Here is a 9,964-nt window from a genome sequence, read left to right as displayed (position 1 = left end):
TTTGCGGGGGAGGTACCGGAAGGAGTGGACCGAACTTCGAACTTAAACTAATTTTGGGCAAAATATTACGAAAACCAAAATGTGAACCGAATCGGTTCATCCGTTCGAGAGTTATCGTGCGCTCCAGCCAGACAGACGGACTCCAAATTGTCTGAAACACATTTCGTCCAAACATACTTGGGGTCTAAAACCATTACTTCGATGAGGCACATTTTGCCCGTATGAAAGTGTATATACCCTGGTTAGCATAAATGCTGATGGTAAAAATTGGAAAACATTTTTTTGAAATTTTTTTTCAAGAATCTTTTTCAAAAAATTTAATTTTTTTCTAAAATTGAAAAAATTCTCCTTATGTTTTCATAAAAGTCGTATAACTCTTATAAAAGCCCATATATTTAAAAAATGACGATTTGTGGAAGAAAACTATGATTTATATGGGAAACGGTATGGAAAAAATACACAGTTTTACCCATGTAATTTCAAGAAATTTAAAAAAGTGTTAAACGAACGGAACTGTTACAAAAGTATATATGCGCTGATAGAGGACACTCTCGTTCATCATTCTGTGAAAACGGAACTTTGTTCCAAGCCGTCCCCTAAAAGTTCTAGTCCACTAAACTTGGAATTTCACTAAAATTTAGTACCTGAGGAAAAATAAAATAGCTCTCTTCGTGTAAACGCTACGGTAATTTATTGAAACGGCTCTTATAGGCAACAATCCCACCTACCTGAATGAACATGAACACAATATCTGTTATAGTTTCTGAGAAATAGCTGTTTCTTTCTCCAGAAATTTGCAAAAATTACGTATTTTCCAAAATTGGGAAACATTTTTCGTTTTTAGGAGCACGCCACGCCCACACCTTCTAATATTTTTATATATTTTTTGCTTTCCTTAGTTTCAATATGTTTACTATCGAATCCCATATATAAATTAACAATCAGTGATAATAAAAAATGGGGGTTTTTGACATGTCGGTACGAAAGCAAGTTCAGACGGAACGACCGGCTTTGACGTTGGACGAGTATACTGACTGTGGATATACACTTGTCTCCGATGAATACATCAAGTTCTAGGTTTACTTCTCGCTTTTAGGAAGTGTAGAGAGACATGTATATAACAGCCAAACCATTGAGATTTTCGATCGATTCGATTAGCTATTTGTTAATCGATTAAAAAAAAATCTCAATGGTTTGGCTGTTATATGCCAACATTTCTAAAAACGTGGATAAAAAACTTAAAGTCAAAATCGGGAGGCTCGATTTTCACCGTAGACCTATGCTCTAGTGGACTTTTTTCCTCAGTTCAATCCCAAGAATCAGAAACGCGAAGAGCTTATTGGGGGCCTATTCTGTAACTTTTTAACAACTTTACTCATTGTTTCTTTTACAACAATTTCATTTGTTTGTTTTGTAGTTGTTACAAAAACAAAAGAAATTTTAACAATATCGACAATTTAATTTGTTTGTTTTGGTTTTGTTACAATAACAAAAGAAATTTAAACAATATCGATAGTTGTTAAAAGTTACAGAATAGGCATACAGCTTTCCAGTGAATCAAAAACGGTCAAGGTCAAAGTTAAACTTTTGATTTTTTTATTCTTTTTCAAAAAATATGAGTGTTTTTAATTTTTCCATATACTAAAAATGACCAAACCCCAATAAATAAACTACAAAATAGCAAAACAAATAAATAAAAAAATTTTAAAAATATTAAAAAAAATTTTTTTGTTCAAAAATTAAAAAAATTACTTGGGGTTTCAAAAAACTCATGTAAAAATGCATATACTTAAAAATACGGAAACGGTATAGAAAACACACACATTTTTACCCATGTAATTTCAATAAATTTAAAAAGTGCTAAATGGACGAAAAGTGTACAAAAATATAATTGGGCTGAAGGAGGGCACTCTCAGGCATCATTCTATGAAAACGAAATATTTTCCATGCTGTTCCGTAAAAGTTCTAGTCCACTAATGTTGGAATTTCACTACAATTAAGTACCTGAGGAAAAGTAAAATAGCTTACTTCGTGTAAACGCTACGGTGATTTATTGAAACAGTTGTTAAAGGCAACAATTTTACCTGTGTCCCGTCCACAGGGTCAATAACTACAGGGTCATAAGTCTGTTCCACATTGCTTATAATATACTGCCAGAGAAATAATTGCGGTTTCAATGCGACAAGGGAGACTACACTGGGGGGTATCGACGCGAAATGCGTTCCTAGAACTCGGACCAACTGTGGAAGTTGGTTCACATGATTTTGAGGTAATTAAAGACTTCGTCCACCTCGAAATCGCAATAAACAAATCAATGATACGATCCGTGTTAATGTGTGGTTCTGAAGCCTGGGTACTTGTGCAAGCAGATAAGGCAGTGCTTTGTGTGTTTGAGAGAATTTTTTTTTCGAAAAATCTAGCTTTATCAGCTGTACAACGACATCAGCATATTTAAAGGTATCGACATACAACGATTGCGTTGGCTAAGTCCTGTCATAAGAGTGAGCGATGATCGACCCGCATGGTGGTACACGCAAAACTAGAAGGCCAAGGCTTTGCTGGAGTAAACAAATGGACGACGAGATTGAAAAACGCGGTATTCCGATTTTGAGAAATAAAACAACAAATAGACAGGAATGGAAGTCTATCTTAAGTCGACCTATAGGACAAACGTCCTGTAGAAGACCAACTAAATAAGAGACTGAATCCAAATATTCAATTTCCTTTCCAATTTCCCATAGAAAAATGTTAATGACATAGACAGGACACCGATCACAGATTTTGTTCTAATCGTTCGTAAAATATAGCTTTGATCTACTCGTCATTGTCTTCGATGGGTGTATGGACGCAAAAAATACTGTTGCTGAAAAATTCATCCACTAGAGGCTAAACATATTAAATTCCGACAAACTACAAATCCTGAACCAAACTTGTGCTCTGTATCATAACAGCTGTAATACTTTGCGTTACCGCTCGGTGTTGTTGTTGTGACGCTTTCGCTATGTATCATATTTTCTGTATCACAGTAATATCGACATTGTACTTTCCAAGGAGATATGTCAGTACGTAAACTGCACCTACTCTATAAAGAGTCCTAAGATTGCAGGTACAGATTCGAAAATCCAACATGGATAAAATATCCACCAATGTCAATAAAATATCCTCCAATTTTCATAAAATATTTACCAACATGTTTAAAATATCCACCAAATGGATAAAATATCCACCAACGTGTATAAAATATTCAACAGCGTGGATAAAATATCCACAACTGTGGATAAAATATCCTCCAACGTGGATATAATGTCCACCAATATGAATAAAGTATCCACCAACGTGGATAAAATATCCAACAATGTGGATAAAATATCAACGAATGTAAATACAATATCCACCAACATTTTTGTTGTACCGACGCACTGGTAATATCTTAGCCTCCTCATGTGTGCAGTCCAACTAAGACATTTGCAGTTCTCAGGGCTGCATTCTGGAAAGTTTGTAAATGGTGCCGGTTAGGGACTTGAGAATCTTGTTCGTGCGTTCGTTAACGACTTATATAAGGTATTGAAAGTGACTACCGGAACTTTTGTGTAATTAGTGAGTGTAATTACTGACCATGAACCTGCACATTCAGTGGGAGCTTTTGTTTTCACAGTGCATGTGGTAAATAATGTAACTGCTTAGTGGTGGATATTGACCTGCAATGTCAGTTCTCTATCTCTGGGGTGTTTAGGGTCCGTACGGCGAAGCTCATCTTGCTCATTTGCTTAACCCGTGGACTCTGCTGCGAAAGTAGGTCTTATTTTAGATATTCCACAAGCTGGAATATGGCGAGCGGAGTTCTTGTAATATATTAATTATTACGGATCTTGATCGTGAAGACTGGATTGGATCTATCAGTTTATAATACCTGCATAGCTGTTTATAATACCTACTCCACAAACGCCTACCTATTGATGACGGAAACTTCATGGCTTATTTAGTCAACTGCGAAAATGATATTTTTTAAATAGAGACCGGTTTGCTCGTAGAACCTTTATGTTTTCGTAGACATTAGCTGTTAGTAAAGCCCCCTGATTCTTTTCCTATTTGACGTCAGTTTCAGGATAATATTAGTTCTACGAAAAAAAATGACATCAAGGAATTCCAATGAAACAATGTTCGCAGTATGAATATCATTCTTCCCATTAATAAGAGCAGCAGTTGGTTGGTGTACACCATCACACTGCTTCTGATATTTGGCTTGTACTTTTTGGAAACAAGTGAATTGTTTTTCCTTTCTTGTTGCGCTTTGCAACTACCAACGAATACGTGATTTTTTAATGAAATTCTTCTTGGGTGTTTCATTAGTTTTTGTTGTTGTTATTGCAGTTCTCAATGCTATTCTTTTCATTGTTGTTATACAACCCCTCAATGCTTGACAATAGCTGCTGTTCTGTTATGTCGAAATTTAAAGCAAACTACGAAATAGTTTATGACAAACAAACAAATAATTAATAATTTTTCTATTTTCAATATGACCTCAAACACCTCGTTTTTATTTCACAATTTGCCAATGCTTGTGGTAGACCAGCGAATTTAGGAGGCGTCACCACAAAAGTGGTTTGAATTAAGAGGAATAAATAAGAATTCTCTAAACAAAAATAATTTCTGAAAATGTTGCCCGTTTTGTAATTAACTTCTTGTTGGAGTTGAGATTATTGATCGAAGATTTTTTTGGAAGTGAAAAAGGAAAGCGGAAAATTCGAAGCCACGCAAAAAAATCCTTGATTCTTAAGCTCAACTCCAACGAGAAATTAATTAAAAATAATTTCTGTTGCAACGACATTTCTTGGAGAATGGGATAACCTTTCTAAGGTGATTGCCTTATCATTACGAGTATTTTGTACTCTTCTCTGCACAGCTATGTTTTGCCGTTTCACATACAATTCTCACTCAATTTAAATTCAATTCAAACAAACAAAATCTAATCATTATTCTTATTAACCATTTTTCTTATTCAATTTAAAACGCCCTAATGTCATCAGAATCGGCTTGTCATTGTCACTTTAATTGGCCATAATTTGATTTGTTATCAGGTTGCCCGACATCCAGCCGGCAAGACAAGTCAACCAACCAAAATGTTGCTACCAAATTCGGCTCATTATAAAGTGTAACACACAAAGTTTGTGATAGACAAGAGACAATAAATTTATTTACCTTTTGTGGTGTTGCGGTTCTATCCACCGAACCAACGAATCAAGCCACCAAGAAAGATAAGTGTGCTGGAACATTCATTCAATTCGTTCATTCATTAACCGCACAATGCCTAGTTTCTTCCAACATCTAACATGCACTTTTTCAACTGCTTTGCAGGTGGGTGGATTTATGGTTAACGCCACAATAGACTTCTGTGGTTGGCTGCCTGCTTGGCTAAGGAGCAGCTAGAAAACTTCAAAATCTCGACAAAAACAACACTTCTTAACTTCGTAACGATCTCGCCAAGATAATAAAATGAATTTTTGACATTTTTAAAAGAGACCGCTTAGAGGATAATGAATGGTAAATTCGCAGAGTGACGGGTCTGCTAGACAGACTGTCACTCAGCGGTGTGTGAGTTAGCAAACCCCTCTGAGCTCCACTTGATGTTGGAGAAAATTTATTGTAGCAGTAGATTTGGCAATATTCCCCGCCCTCCTCCATCACTGTGGTGGCGTTATTTCACTTTGGTGATTACGCCGACATTTCCAATATATTATAATGGCTTCATTATGGCCACAAATCAAATTAAAAATTATTTACCACTGACCTTTTTTGTTTGGACAATAAAACTGCATGTCGCCTCCCGAATTCCAGTTCTTATTTCCATCCAAATGAAATTGTGGCAAGTCACATTTTTTGCTTTACATATAAACTTAAAATACTAGAGAAACAGTAGCTTATCATGGATGGCTGCAAGCAAAACTTGGCTTGCATATGTAGAATATTTTAAATAAGATGTGTATGGAAAAAATTCTTTGCAGCGAATTCAGAAATAAGGTTTGTAAAATAGGAATTATGCCAAGGAATGTATGCAAAAAAATATTTACGAGGGTAGGGATAAAAATGGAGTAAATGCCCTCTAAATATCCACCAACTTTAATAAAATGTCCACCAGCGTGAAATATGACTTCACCAAAGGGGATAATTTATTCATCAACGTGGATAAATATTCACCAACGTTGATAAATATCCACCCAAGTGGATAAAATATCCACCAATGTAAAATATTATGTCATCAACGTGGATACTTTATTCACCTCAGTGGATAATATATATCTACCAATGTGGATAAGGCATTACCAGTGTGGGTAAAATATACACCAACATGGATAAATATTCACCAGCGTGGATAAAATATCCACCAGTGTCGATAAAATAGCAACCAACGTGGATCATTACTTCACCAACGTGGATATTTTATTCACCAACGTGGATAAATATCCACCAACGTGTGTTATTACGCTACCGATGTGGAGATTTTATTCACCAACGCGGTGAATAAAATAAAGTGGACAAAATATCCACCAACGTGGTTAATTAATTCACCAATGTGGATAAATATCTACAAATTTGGATAAAATAACCACCAATGTGGAAAAAATAATCACCAAAATAGATAAAATATCCACCAAAGTGGATATTCACCAACATGGATAAAATATCCACCAATGTGGATAAAATATCCACCAATGTGGATAAATATCCACCAACGTGGATAAAATATCCACCAATGTGGATAAAATATCCACCAATGTGGATAAATATCCACCAATGTGGATAAAATATCCACCAATGTGGATAAAATATCCACCAATGTGGATAAAATATTCACCAACGTGGATAAAGTATTCAATTTGGATAAATATCCACCAATGTGGATAAAATATTCACCAACGTGGATAAAATATCCACCAATGTGGATAAAATATTCACCAACGTGGATAAAATATCCACCAACGTGGATAAAATAATCACCAATGTGGATAAAATATTCACCAACGTGGATAAAATAGCCACCAATGTGGATAAATGTCGACCAACGTGGATAAAATATCCACCAATGTGGATAAAATATCCACCAATGTGAATAAAATAACCACCAATGTGGATAAATATTCACCAATGTGAACAAAATATCCACCAATGTGGATAAAATATCCACCAACGTCGATAAAATATCCACCAATGTGGATAAAATATCCACCAATGTGGATAAAATATCCACCAATGTGGATAAAATATCCACCAAATGTCGATAAAATAGCAACCAACGTGAATTATTATTGCACCAACGTGGATATTTTATTCACCAACGTGGATATTTTATTCACCAACGTGGATATTTTATTCACCAACGTGGATATTTTATTCACCAACGTGGATAAATATCCTCCAAAGTGGATAAAATTTACACCAAAGTCGGATAAAATTTCCACCAAGATGGTTAATTAATTCACCAATGATAAATATCTACGAATTTGGATATAATCACCACCAATGTGGAAAAAATAATCACCAAAATGGATAAAATATCCATCAAAATTAATATTCACCAACGTGGATAAAATATCCACCAATGTGGATAAAATATCCACCAATGTGGATAAATAATCACCAGTGTGAACAAAATATCCACCAATGTGGATAAAATATCCACCAATGTGGATAAATATTCACCAATGTGGATAAAATATCCACCAATGTGGATAAAATATCCACCAATGTGGATAAAATATTCACCAACGTGGATCACCAATGTGGATAAATATTCACCAATGTGGATAAAATATCCCCCAATGTGGATAAAATATCCACCAATATGGATAAAATATCCACCAATGTGGATAAAATATCCACCAATGTGGATAATTGTCCACCAATGTGGATTAAATATCCACCAATGTGTATAATTGTCCATCAATGTGAGAAAATATCCACCAATGTGGATAAAATATCCACCAATGTGGATAAAATATCCACCAATGTGGACAAAATATTCACCAACGTGGATAAAATAGCCACCAATGTGGATAAATGTCGACCAACGTGGATAAAATATCCACCAATGTGGATAAAATATCCACCAATGTGGATAAAATAACCACCAATGTGGATAAATATTCACCAATGTGAACAAAATATCCACCAATGTGGATAAAATATCCACCAACGTGGATAAAATATTCACCAACGTGGTTAAAATATCCACCAGCGTGGTTGAATTATTCACCAATGTGGATAAATATCCACGAATGTGAATAAAATAACCACCAATGTGGATAAAATAGCAACCAACGTGGATAAATATTCACCAGCGTGGTTAAAATATCCACCAATGTTGATAAAATAGCAACCAACGTGGATTATTATTTCACCATGTGGACAATTTATTCACCAACGCGGATAAAATGTCCTCCAAAATGGATAAAATATCCACCAACGTGGTTAATTTATTCACCAATGTGGATAAATATCTACAAATTTGGATAAAATAACCACCAATGTGGATAAAATATCCACCAATGTGTAGAAAATACCAATGTGGATATAATATCCACCAAAGCGAATAAAATATCCGAAAACGTGGTTAATTTATTCATCAATGTGCATTAATATCACGAATGTGGATAAATAACCACCAACGCGGATAAAATATCCTCCAAAGTGGATAAAATATCCACCAAAGTGGATAAAATATCCACCAAGGTGGATAAAATATCCACCAATGTGGATAAAATAGCCACCAATGTGGATAAAATATCCACCAATCTGGATAAAATATCCACCAAAGTGGATAAAATATCCCCAAAGTGGATAAAACATCCACCAAAGTGGATAAAACATCCACCAAAGTGGATACAACATCCGCCAAAGTGGATAAAATATCCCCAAAGTGGATAAAATATCCCCAAAGTGGATAAAATATCCACCAAAGTGGATAAAATAACCACCAAAGTGGATAAAATAACCACCAAAGTGGATAAAACATCCACCAAAGTGGATAAAACATCCACGAAAGTGGATAAAACATCCACCAAAGTGGATAAAATATCCACCAAAGTGGATAAAACATCCACCAGAGTGGATAAAACATGCACCAATGTGGATAAAATATCCACCAAAGTGGGTAAAACATCCACCAAAGTGGATAAAATATCCACCAAAGTGGATAAAAATTCAGCAATGTGTAGAAAATATTGACCAACCTGGATAAAATATCCACCAAAGTGGATAAAACATCCACCAAAGTGGATAATATATCCACCAAAGTGGATAATACATCCACTAAAGTGGATAAAATATCCCCAAAGTGGATAAAATATCCACCAAAGTGGATAAACATCCACCAAAGTGGATAAAACATCAACCAAAGTGTATAAAACATCCACCAAAGTGGATAAAACATCCACCAAAGTGGATAAAATATCCCAAAAGTCGATAAAATATCCACCAAAGTGGATAAAACATCCACCAAAGTGGATAAAATATCCCCAAAGTGGATAAAATATCCCCAAAGTGGATAAAATATCCACCAAAGTGGATAAAACATCCACCAAAATGGATAAAACATCTACCAAAGTGGATAAAATATCCCCAAAGTGGATAAAACATCCACCAAAATGGATAAAACATCCACCAAAGTGGATTAAATATCCCCAAAGTGGATAAAATATCCACCAATGTGGATAAATATCCACCAGTGTGATATCCACCAATGTGGATCACCAATGTGGATAAATATCCACCAATGTAGATAAATATCCACCAATGTGGATAGAATATCCCCAAAGTGGATAAAATATCCCCAAAGTGGATAAAATATCCACCAAAGTGGATAAAACATCCACCAAAGTGGATAAAACATCCACCAAAGTGGATAAAATATCCACCAAAGTGGATAAAATATCCACCAAAGTGGATAAAAAATCCACCAAAATGGATA

Source organism: Musca autumnalis, unplaced genomic scaffold, assembly GCF_047663935.1.
Source record: "Musca autumnalis isolate F117 unplaced genomic scaffold, ASM4766393v1 scaffold_5, whole genome shotgun sequence".
In the NCBI taxonomy this organism is placed as follows: Eukaryota; Metazoa; Arthropoda; class Insecta; order Diptera; family Muscidae; genus Musca; species Musca autumnalis.
The sequence above is the reverse complement of the archived record's forward strand: the minus strand, read 5'-3'. Positions refer to the sequence as shown.